The sequence below is a fragment of the Diadema setosum genome, chromosome 13 (genome assembly GCF_964275005.1).
Source record: "Diadema setosum chromosome 13, eeDiaSeto1, whole genome shotgun sequence".
NCBI classification, from domain to species: Eukaryota; Metazoa; Echinodermata; class Echinoidea; order Diadematoida; family Diadematidae; genus Diadema; species Diadema setosum.
The window spans coordinates 30,939,331-30,952,749 of NC_092697.1; positions in this window are offsets into that span (position 1 = coordinate 30,939,331).

Consider the following 13,419-nt stretch of genomic DNA (forward strand, 5'->3'; position numbering starts at 1 on the left):
TCATAAAGAAAATATAAAGGAAATTCCACACTCACACAAAAAAAAAAATCATTTTTCATGAAAATTACACATTCCATCAGCTTGATACTGACATGTTAAGGGTAGCAATACATTATTCCCACTGCTTTCTGAAAGCTGTTTGTCAAATGCTCTTTCAATTAATATGCTAGAAAAATCCATTTTTGTGGAATTCCTGTTATATTTTCTTTACATTATTTTCCACACATTACGTCATATCCTCAAGTAGTCTCCTCATCCAGTGGTTCCAAAAACAAATCTTTGAAAATTCATAACTTTTGCATCGATTGGCCGATTTTCCTCAAGCATTCACTGATGTGTTCTACTAATGTTGCTGCTTTCACTCAATCCACATTTCTCGTTGGGTTTTGGTTTCCTTTGACCCTTCTTGATCATTCGAGTCAGGTGGCAGGATAGAGCTGAACTCGGGATGACCTCATACAGGAAGTCGTAGATAGCGCTGATCGGATATCATGTCGGTCGCATCGTAACTTTTTGAGACACCCATAACTTTTTCCAGAGACATATCTTGAATATCCCTACAATGCCATGTAAACTGTACGAAACGTGGCACCTGTGGTGATGTGTCTTTGGAATGAATGTACATCGCTGAAAACAATGTTATTATTACCTTTTGCTAAATTAGGTCCAGGTACATGATGCATCAATTCTCTGAAAAATCGCTCTTTTTTAACGGAGCAAGGAGTTGAGACTTGGTAACACAGCCATAGTCATCCCCGTAGAGTCACTGGAACTGAAAACATAGTAGAAATGACTTATCAGGAACGTGCATGAAATCTCATGACAGGTGTTTGGCAAATATGTGACGATAATGCTAGTTTATTTACAGAACACATGCATTTCACGAAATTAATCAAGACGCGCTTCCAGTTGTGGGAGGGTTCTACTCTTGAAGAAAAGCAACTGTACACTTTCACCTTCCATTTCGGTTTAAGAAATCTGTGCTCTTGAACTTGACAGTTGGTAGAGTTCATGCAAAAGTCAAAGAATCATGACAAACAATCATAAATCAGAATGTTGCTCTGCGGGAATTTTAAGCTATAAGGAGGTCACGTCATATAGTGACCTCTTTCTAACAATGACGACACGAAAAATGTGCACATCTTGCAAACAGTCAGCAAGGCGTGCTTCCTGACTATATTATTATGTTACATATCTCTCCGAGGAAGCAAAAAAAAAAAATCACTTCTGTGAATATTCATTCAGAACTCGTTGGACCACCTAAGAAGTGTGTATTTTTTAGCATTATCATTTTGAATGCACCCTCATGATTCGCATCCTTGAACTTATACCAATACCACTCTTCTCGTAGTAAGATGGAGATTTAAAATGAAAAAACAACAACAACAACTTGACACGACTCCCGTATGTAGCATCTACGGCTATCGTTTTATGTTTGTTTGGCGTTTCTTTTTTCGTAATTGTTCCATTTGAATTTGGGAGGAAAATTTGGGAAATCTCTCTTTTCTCCTTCTAGATTTTGCTGCCTAGGCAGCAAGTAAATCAAATGAATCTAAACACTTAAAACAGTATTTTGAAACTTACAAATTTTCTGTATTTTTTCAAACAACATGACCAAGATAAATCCTCGTCATCAGCAGACTTTCAAGAACATAATTATTTTCATATAAAATGCATCAAATTCTAGTTGGCATGTTTTTCTCCTCTCGATTTCAACGTGATGCGTTACCTGATTCTGTCTTGAATATCATCTGTGATATAAAAAGCCAAGCACAACTGACAAACTAACCTGTTTTTATAAAAATGTGTCAGAGTGTAGTCCCGTATGAATTGGCCAACTGATTATTTTACCAAGATTACTATTTTTTCGACAAACAAATATAAGCTAATAAAGTTTTGATATAAAAAAAAAACATATTGCTTCTTTCTTTTGATTTGATGTAGCATATATTTGATTATGTTCAACTTCGTTATATTGAAATTGAAAATGTTGATTATCACCACAATATATTTCCACTGTATCTCAGTAGGCTCATATCATCGGGGCTCTTCGGAGGTTGAAGACCTCGTGTCTGTGTTAAACATACAAAGTACATTTCCAATTATTGCGCAGTGCATTACGGTCCAAGACAGCGTTGCATGAAGTATTTCAAAAAGTCAGTCGAGTTCATGACTTGCGTATTTGCCACATACATGCTATCAGAGGATGCTATGTTAATATACTGCTCCTTTCGGGAGAAAGCAAGAATATTATGCATATATCCCTAGATGTGCAAGTCCGATGATACAGACAGTAAAGGTGAGATAGATATAGATAGATATGTAGGTAGATAGATAGATAGATAAATAGATAGCCTGAGGTAGATAGATAGATAGATAGATAGATAGATAGATAGATAGATAGATAGATAGATGAATGGATGGAAAGAGATAGAGGGATATATATGTATATATATATATATACATGTATATCAAAGAATCAAGGAATAAACTGGTAATGCATTTTTTTTGCCAATAAAAAAAAACTGCATTACCAGATACTTCTTGATTCTTCGTTATATTGGAGCCAATACGTGAATTTTCAACATATATATATATATATATATATATATATATATATATATATACATATCGATAGATGGATATATCGTGTATATAGAAAGATATACATTGTATAGATAGACAGCTGCATATTCAGATATTAATATAGTTAGCTATATCATAGATAGATATTATATAGAATGATGAATTAAGGGATAGGAGGGTAGAGTATAGATACACATACAGAGGACTTGGTAGACAGGTAGAGAAACACAAAACTAGATTTAGAGTTTAGAGAGGGAAGAGATGTAGTAGACACAAATACTGTCTTCTCTGGAAGATATAGTGCAGACACCTGCAACGTGGATCGGCTAAACAGCACGGCTATTTCTTTCCCGGGCGTGTAATTTTTTTTTTTTTTTTTTTTACTGCTTCTCAGGAACGCAGACGAAGTTAACACATGTGTTAACACATACGCCGCCACGTATGGCATTTTGTTAATCATGAACAAAATTTTCATTTGCATACCCTGTACGCTTCGCAGAAAATGACAAATTGTGTTCTAGATTTTGATACAAGCTTTAGAAAGATGCAGAATACGGGAGACCGCCATTGATAAGAATGATAGAACTTGAGTTGACTGGTGGCCTTAAAGCAAGGATAAGAAAAGAACACATTATGTTCACAAGATTATGTCATAAGCTCGCAGGAAAATGGAATGAAGACAATCCGAGAGATTTCTTTTGTCTATTTTCTGTCTATTTTGCGTTGGCGCACTTGAAATAGTCCGTTTAGCGTGCGTGTCACATCATGAATTCGGTTAACACGTTCAAAATATTTGTTTCAGCCTGTTTCCCTCCGTAGCTATCAACGTAACAGAATATAAGATGAAGGACTCTCAAGGCTGGCCAACAGAGGGGATGGTGGGCGATGCACCAGAGGACAACAAGTGGTTGCCATGGTAACCAAGGAAAACTTTCCTCCAGACGAGAAATCGTAGCTGAGTTGCTCTTCCGGCCCAGTTTGGTTTAGATATCAGACCGCTAACCCCCTTGGCATTGACGTCCATAGAAACCAGCTGCCGGCCATTCATGAAAGATGTGAAACAAACGAATAGAGCAGAGAAACATACTATAGGCCCTACTGATTATAACAAATGCAAGGAGACCATCAATATGCCTTCCATGAATGGTGTAGGGAAGAGATGGTAAGATGTAACTTTGCCTACTCCAAGAGGCCCAGAGAGGAATCACAGACACAGAAAAAGAGGAAGAGAGAAGGAAGAGAGAGGTTGAAGAGGGGGAATGACATACACAAAGAAAAAAAAAAAGAGAGGGAGCGCGCTAAATTGGGTTTGGTGAAGGCAGTGGAAATTCATAAGAAAGCCATGTCGTTCTGTGAGGGGGAACGTGACGTCATCAATAGAAACAATTACTTCTCGTCGACAGATATAGCGAGAGGCATTTAGCATTAGTACAGACATCTCTACACGGATTGATTTCGGGCCCAGACGAGGCCTCTGTTCCTCTATGCAGATCCTGTGACGTAGACATGTGCACCCCCCTCGAAGCACAGTATACGCGCCTCAAACTTAATCAGTCGCCTTTTTATCCGTTTCGCTCCGTCTTCATCTGCTTCGATTTGTTTTGATTTCTGTCCACGCCAGGTTTATAAAGTTTGATTACTTGATCTAATCCGATCTAAGCTAATCTCTCTCTCGATTTCATTTCATCTCCATTTCTTCACCCCCCCCCCCCCCCCCCAAGCCGGTTTGTTATAAGATTCGGCTCGTGCGATGCAGTGGAACTATATATAGGCCTTTACAATATGCAAACCTGACATTTTAATAAGCCTTGCGGCTTGTGCCTGTGTGAGCCAGAAATCAACAGTTTTCCCGAAAACGTTGTTACTTAGATTGAACTTTTTCAGGCGACGGTTAAATTGCGCTGTCGCAGGCAGCTTGCAATACATTTTCATTTGACTCTGTAGACCTGAATATAAAATGTTGCTCGAAAAGACCGAATAAAGAGAGCAATCGTCAAATGAAAAGTTCACTTGAAATTGCATGTTTGTTCGTTTACTTGTTTGTTTGCTTGCTTGCTCTTTTGCAACAACAACAACAACAAAGCAACAACAGCAGCAACAACAACGACAAAAAGTTAATCAGAACTGTAGGCCTATACTGACGTGCCTCATTATGCAATTCTTGCTTCATATTAAATCTTCTAAATGTGATTTACTGCTGAGATCGTAGAGTTTGCTAATCTGATCATTATAAGGCTATTACGAAATGCCTATTTGAAGCTCTTCATACTAGGATCAATTATTTAGTCTGGAATATTGTTTTTACAGAGATACTGAGTATACTGTGTATCAAAAACATCTAACAACATTCTTCACAGGGTATTTATTCCATTCTCCTCTCCTTACTCCTTCTCCTCCTCCTCCTCCTTCTCCCTCCTCCCCTCCTCCACCTCCTCCTCCTTCTTCTCATTCTCCCCTCCTCCTCCCCCTCCTCCTCCTCCCCCTGCTCTTCCTCCCCTGCTCCTCCTCCTCTTCCTCTTCCCCTGCCCCTCCTTCTCATTCTCCTTCTCCTTCTCCCCTCCTTCTCCTTCTCCCACTCCTCATCCCCTCCTCCCCTCTTCCTCTTCCTCCTCCTCCTCCTCCTCCTTCATCTCCTTCTTCTACAGTTGCGCTTCTCTTGCAGTCATTACTTCCCCATTATGCTGTCAAGTTTCACTTTGTCTAAAGGGGCATGACTTCTTTCCCATCTGTTTCGCGGGAGAAAATCTCTCGTTTTCGGGGACGCGATCTCTCAATCTGCTTATTAAGCTCACCTGACAAAATTATCCACACCGTGAGACTATAATCTTAAGATCCGAGAGGGACAAATACATATAAGAAGTACTGACATTTTTACTTTAATGCCTCCTACAGGAATGGTGGTTCTGTCATAATTATGTTCATTTATGAGTACCTAATATTCTGCTATCCTTACTCGTATTTTGAGTTGCTTTAAAAAGATATCGTATAGCGCATACCGAGTAAGTGTGTCAATATGAGAGTGTCGGTTTGCAGAACTGTAGAAGGAAAGTAAAAAAGCAGCAACAACCAAGCTAACACAGCGCTTTGGATCCCACGACTACTCCTTTAAATATAAATGCACTATCGGCTGGCAAAAAAAAAAAAAAATCGAGGAGTAAAGGCTGACGGTGCGTACAGTCACGCGAGATGGAATATCATTTCCTCAGGTAGGAAAGAAAGTAGAACTTGAATAAGAGCGTCAAGGTAATGTACTATAAATTGCAGATTGCCAAATGTACAGTAATTTAGAGTAGACCTATATATGAAGGCATGGTACGGTATAAAACAAACCAAAAAAAAAAAAATGGTTGGAGGAGAAAAATACGAGTCAAGAATTTTGATTGAGCGTGATGACAAGATCGCAATAACAGGAAAGCAACTGCGCGTAGGATGATATAGGACAATGTTTCGTATACTCCATGTTTCAAATAAAATTCCACGCAGTGTTCAAGTTTTGCTTTGATAAATAGAATAAAACCAGGAGGCACGGGAGTGGTAGTGGTTTCATCAAAATTGGATGGAAAGTGAGAAGGGTTGAAATGAGAAAGTATCCATTGTTTTTACTATTCGGTGATGTTAGATTCAGCACAAATAAGGTGATCGAATTGGGAACCGTGATCATGTCATCACTTTACAACGCTCCTATTGGTTTGTGCACGAGAAGTGAAATTAAAATGTTGTTGTTATTGTGATTTAGTTAACAATTTGGCAATATTTTGGCCACGACTAATATCACCCATTTGTTAAAACATGGGAAACTTCAAGCTTTCCTGACTTTCTCTGCCATCATTAATTGTCGCTCTGAAATCAAGAAACAATGCTTAAATAGTTGCTTGAAGCAAGGCGAAGGTTTAGTCCGTTGTTTGTTTGGGTTGTGTTTCTCTTTTCCAAAGCAATTATCATCACATGGAAATCCTGATGGACGGGGCTGTAGGGAAAAACCCCCAAACAAGCAAAATACCACATTGACGACAAGAAGTTAAATCCTTACGAAGCACTTCATTATGTCTCTTAAAGTTAGCGACGAAGACATATCAGACTACATCTGAATATTATCTATAGTGGAAACCACCCTCCTTCTCGTGACACTGCTGATCGTCTTGATGCGAATCGAGCCATGTTGTGATCGGAAGATGTGGCGAAGTCTCCTCCGAGAGCAATCGACATACCACGCCATGACATTCGTCACCTCAACAACAGCCCACCACCTGATACCCCGTCGTCATGGCAACACGTGGCGGCATGTACATCTTTGACAGGAAGTAGGAGTTCTATGATGGAAATGGATGTTGTACGTCTGCTCCGCTCTTCCTGCGATACGTGTTTCATTGACAGAGGACTACTGAGAGCATGCTAACAGACTAGGAAGTTTTGTGATTAAGTTTCACGTAATATTTTCATAAACGTTGATATTGATGACAATTATAGTAATTAATATGCAAAATATATGAATGTGCTTTCATCTCCTCACAACTCTTCCATTGGCATGATTGGCGTATCACAAGAAACAAGAAATGCTTTTTATCAGTTCCCACTCAAGATTTCTAATTTTTGCTACCGTTAACCAAAACTCAAGCCCGAAATTATGATGATTTGGTAGGCGCAATTTTCTAATTGACAAAACAGCACATCAGTAGACATACATACATTTTAACACACTATTTTCTCCTTCTTAATCGATCTTAGGTATTTTGCACTCTCGTGTTCATCCCATTCGTTGAAACTAGAGTACTCAGGTGTTTTTTTTTTCTCTGTACGTAGCTTTTTGATGAAGTGCATAGAATGGAATGGAAATATTTATTTTAAAAAAGTATACATACTAGGACAAACTGATAAAGAATCAAAGTTTGAGTAGTATTGTTTTGTAAAGAAAAATGGAAGAAGAAAAAAGAAAAAGAAAGGTAAGAGCGAGAATAAATGATTACTGTAACATTTACACTCCCATTTGTCATGTCAATAAGAGAACCTAGAAGTGATCTGACAGCCACGTAGACCAAACTGTGAACACACTATTATTCTAAGAAAGTTCAATGTGTACCAAGTAGGCCTACACGGTGAACAATATTGCCAGAAGTGGTTATAGGACAGCAGAAAAAGGGGAGAAAAAAAGAAGAAACAGAGGTTATTTCCTCCCAGTAGCAGACACGTTGAACCTTTCGGCCGTTTAACCTCTGTTTTCTCGCTCGTGATCTATTGAATTGATTCTTTCAGACAGTTTCCCAGGCCTGAATGTAGTACTGGATATAGCTGCACTCTTGGCGAGTTGTCTGAGCTTCAGTGGGAGTCCACTTGCGATGGCCGAGGGCGGTGGTTATGAGAAAACCATGTGTAACGCAGACTATAAGCTCCAACTACAAATGTGCATAGTCAATGCAAGGAGTTAAATGGGACGAAAAATACTGAACTTTTAACAACGATTGAATCAGACAAAGTCAAACGTAATCCTGTTATTCTTTATAATGGAGACATCTTCTGTTCTTCCGGAGATTGTTTCAGTACCATGATATGTTTCGAAAAAAACACGGAAACGGTACGTATACTTGGACTGGATGCCATATAACCGTTATCTCTGAGAAGTCGCCTTTCTAAACTACGGGAGCCTATTATATAGTTTCGAGGACAGCTTGCACCCCTTATTACTTCTTCTTCTTCTTCTCCTCCTCCTCCTCCTCCTCTTCCTTCTTCTTTGTCTTTTCCTTCTTCTTCTTCTTCTTCTTCTTTTTCTTTTCCTTCTTTGGTATCTGCCTCTTTCAATCCTGAAGATTCTTGTAGATTGTCTCTGTATGTGTGTTTAGGGGACTGGAAATGTACAAGTGTAATGATGTAGAGTGATTGTATATAGGGTATGAGTAAAATATCATCCTGTGTAACTAGCGCCTTCCCTCCGTCAGATCAGGGAGATGACCGTCTCAACTTCCCGGTTAGATGGTGACGAAAGGCCTCCATCTGCAGACGATACCGTGGCGGCCTCTTTCGTTAGGCTGTTCCGCTGCCTCCGGGCACTGCCTCACTGTGCAGGGAAAGAAGGATTGTAAGTGCTGCTCAGTCCTGGAGCGGAGAACGGTGTAGGGATCGAGGTTGATGTGAATCCCTTGAAAGTCCATGGAAAGTCCATGGTCCATCTACCAGGGAGAAGTGCATCTTGCTGAATGTGCAAAGCCTGAGTTTTTCTCTTCTCTTCTCTTCTGGAGTGTGCACCAGCAAAGTTGTTGCAGCATTTCAGAGGCGCGAGAGTAGTTGTTTTAGCTGTTGAGCACGTCATTGTCTATGAACTCTTTGTATCTTGTAGACTGTACAAAATCCCGAGCGTACTCTTCCCTTCTCTTCTGGAGTGTCCTCCAGCCAGGTTGATGCAGCATTTCATCAGACGCTAAAGGTGTAGTGATAGCGGTTGAGCACATTCAGAGCAGCTCTTCTCTGAACCATCTCGAGCTCGTGAATGGAACCTGCAGGTGCGTGGATCCCACACTATACGTCCATATTCCAGAAGAGGACGCACAAGGGTATTGTATGCTTTTGTTTTGAGTCGAGTGGCCGGGGGAGATGTATGTGAAGATTTCGACGAAGGAATTCTGTTTAAGATGTCATTTGCCCTCTGGCAAACTCCAAAGACATGACGGTTCCACTCATGGAGCTACTGTAGCTCCATGGTTCCACTTCAGGTCTGGGGTGATGATGATACCCAGACACTCTAAGCAGAGTTGAGGACTACCGCACTCCAAGCGCCATTCTAGATGCATTCATGATGCCTGGTCATGATGCCACCTCGTCTTCTTTTTGGAGACTGAGATGCATTGGCCCTTTTGTGCATGAAGCTCCATCATCCACTTTCTTGACCTGGGCTTCTGATGATTAAATCATTGCTACGAACACTGCATGCGTCCATACTTACAGAGATATAGACAGAGATGTTTGAGAAGTGCTGGATTTCCAAATGCATCATTGACTTTAACAAACTGTCATCAGCAGATGAGATAACCTCAATGCTTTGGTCACTTTTATTACTGACTTAAAAATAAAAAATGTAATGTGTTTCTCACTTGTTTTACCTTGCCCCTCCTCCAAGGAAATTACGTCATAAAAATATAGCAATTCTTTTCCAATAACACATTTATTTGAACATTAGTTTTACATGTATATGATTTCATATTGTTGTAATACATTGTGCTTTTTCCCCTTGAACTTGTGTCAACAAAAATGTGCTATTGGAAATAAAATCTCATTTGGATTGAATTGAATTGAATTGAATTGAATTGAATTGAATTGAAAAGCACAAGCACGTTCGAAAGAAGTTCAAGATCGCAGGGGAGGTCATTGGTGTACCATTCTCCGGAATGGAGCATCTAAACTAGAACGCATCTCTCAAGTCAATTTCCGCCTCAGCCGCAACACGCTGCCTTTGATATCGACAGCCGAGCAAGTGATCTTACTGTCGCCGTATTACGTCGTGAAAGGGCATTACAGCGCCACAGATCTTATAGAGCGGTCGCCTTTCACGATACGGGCAATACAGACCATACATGCAAAGTGTCTGCTGGCTTCGCTGCGTAGGAAGCTCGCATCCGTTCTTTAAAGCCTGGCTATCCTTCATCTGTCTGATGTTAAGTTGAATTGAAATTTAATGTTGCGTTCATCGACATTTTCACATCATTTTGCGACGATCTCGCCTCCTCTGCTCACATTACGTAACAACGGCCGTCTCCACGAACACACAGCCGCGAGCATTGTGTTACGCCGCAACGTGTGAGAGTCAAAAGCTCGCTCGCATGAGCGAAAGGACTGACGTCCGATCGCCTGCTCCTCTGACAAGTCATTATCGATCGCGGTTCTGTGTCGTGGAGGGCTAGCCGGTGCTTTTACTTCTCTCGCCTTCTTTCCACTACACAAGGATAACCAGAGGATAACCAAGGAATTAGCTTCAAATTTTACATACACAGTAATAAGACAGCCCTCAAGAATTCCATGGACATGAAAGGTAAGTTCCGTTGTATATCATATACTCCAGCAATAGTCAGCTTCGTTACCACTTTCTTTTTTAGATATGCCTCATATTATAAGGGGCTTGTTCGGGACCCGTGTTCATAATAGGCGATATTCGATCGACGCATTCTTCAGAGAGTTGTTCATTGTGTAGGTAACTTCTGCCTGGACATTCAAGGGGTAAAGATCTTTATGAGAGCGATATGCAAGGTAGACTTTGTATTGAATTGAAGTGTCCCATTTCCGTTGGTCACTGCCTACGTGCAAAGTCTTGATTATACATATACTGTAGTCGATAGAACTTAGCTGTTTTTGCTGCTTTTTTTACCCCTAAAGCCAAGGTTGTATTAAAACAGTGAAGCCATGAATCACTCCGCATAATATTTCCGACATAATGAGTCTCAAAAGCAAGATATTGTTAAAACATTTGTCAAGAAGATAGATCTATGTTGTAAGTTCATTTGCACAGAGGGAGACAACTAGTGATAAAATCTTTCAAACACAATGAGTCTTGTTACCGCATGGAACAAATGTGTCAATTGCGTCTTTTTCACATCTTTATGATTAGTTTGTTTAGATTACATCAGTTGTGTAGGCTATATGTATATCTGTATGTTTGTTTGTTTTGTTTTTCTGATGTAGTGGCAATTTCTTTCCACTGTGCTGATTAGAATATGTTTACAGTTTGTTTCTCGTGACAAAAGGTATGGAGGTGTGTGTACGATGTGTTCGTATCCACGGGAAGAGGAAATTACTTCTAGCGCCTTTGAACAACGCCTTGAAGTTGAATTCCCTTGTGGTTAGCGGTCTCGGCTGATTAACAGCCATAATAATCTGACCCTGTCATCAGTCATCGTTGAAGATCGCGGAGAGGTTTCCATGCCAACCGCCAGGATATGTGAATGAGGTTGATAGGTCCTTTTCGTTTACCAGAGTTGTTTGTTTGTTAGTTTGTTTGTCTGCTTGTTTGTCTGTTTGTTTGTTTGTTTGTTTGTTTGTTTGTTTGTTTGTTTTTGCTTGTTTTATGGTACATACCATAGTGTCCATGGGCGGCACTCATTATTTAATACCCTTCCACACACACACATCACATCTGTGGGAAAGTGTAGAAAATGGGATTCCCCTCGCTTCTGAGAAAACTTTCTCTGCTGGTTATTTGACTGTTTTAATTTCATCGAGGGTCCCTTGCTGTTAACTTGACCTTCGCGGAACGTTCCCGCAAATTCAGAGGACATGATAATGATGACTACTATAATGATTGAAGAAAGCAACAACAGCAGCAGCAACAACAATAGCAACAGCAACAACAACAATTATAACAACAACAATGCTAATAATGAGAACCCACAGGTTTTGTGGACAGCTGCTTCGTCGAGGACCACGTTTATGATGATAACATCACGTCGCGAGTTCATGACTCAATAAGGGGGAGGGATCACGGGAATTACTGCACCGCGTTAAGCATCTTGCCTCCCTCTCTCACAACCAGCTGTGTTCGATTCGCTTGGTCACCCTCAGCACCACGCTTTACTAGAAAGAAAGGATGAAGTGACTCCGTCTTTATAGAATAAAAGGCCAAGTTCAGACAACGCATGAAATCGTAAGACACCATTGCGTCTTTATCGCATCAATACCCACAGGACTTGTTGTTGAAGAACATGGTCTTGGAATGGGTTATCTTTCCAAGACCATGTTCATGTTGTTGACATGATTATCTTTCCAAGACCATGACCATGTTGTTGAAGAACATGGTCTTGGAATGGATTATCTTTGAAAATGAACTGGACCTGGCAATTATCGTGCAGTCACAACAGAGTGGCGATGGTGGACAAGGCTTTACTACGGGGCTTGTTAATTGTCTCGTCAGTGTTTCTCGCGAGGAATCAGTCTTTATTCTGTGATCACCGAAGAACCACCCATCGTTCATTCGGGAGTAACAAGGGGAATTGTGCTCATAATTGGCATTTCTAAATGAATCCACTAGATACGTTATATTAAAAATGGAGTGAAGTGCTGACTTGAATTTAAACTCTTTCCAAACGTGCAAACCAAACAAAAAAGATGTTCAATTTAATTATCAAATTTTATACACTAGCCAGTTGTATTTTCTCGTTTAAAACCCTTTTCTTCTAAACATGTGCACAAAAGTGGCAATGCATTTCCGCAGCATTTGTTACTTGCCATGGGACGATGGCCGATGTTTTCAGTGAATGACGCTTAACTTTGTGATGAGTTGCTGTATAATCATAGTAGGCCTAGTACCTGACATCTGATTACGACAACGAATAAACTCGTAAGACTCATTATGTTTTCAGTAGGAACTGCTCACACTGACTTGAATTTCTTGTCTGAAAGGAAACCAAAACCCAAAGAGAAATGTGGATTGAGTGAAAGCAGCAATATTAGTAGAAACCATCAGTGAAAGTTTGACGAAAATCGGACAATCGATTCAAAAGTTATGAATTTTTAAAGTTTGATGTTGGAATCGCTGGATAAGGAGACAACTAGAGGTTATGACGTCATGTGTGGACAACAACAATATAAAGAAAATATAACGGGAATTCCACAAAAATTCATTTCTCATGAAAATAACACATTCCATCAACTTGATACTGACATTATGTTAAGGGTAGTAATTTTTCCCCGTGCTTTCAGAAAGCGGTTAGGCAAGTGCTCTTTCATTATGCTAGAAAAGTGGAAGCATGTTGAATTTTCTTTATATTTTCTTTATAATATTGCTGTCCACACATGGTGTCATAAACTCAAGTAGTCTCCTCATCCAAAACACCAAACTTTTAAAAATTTATAACTTTT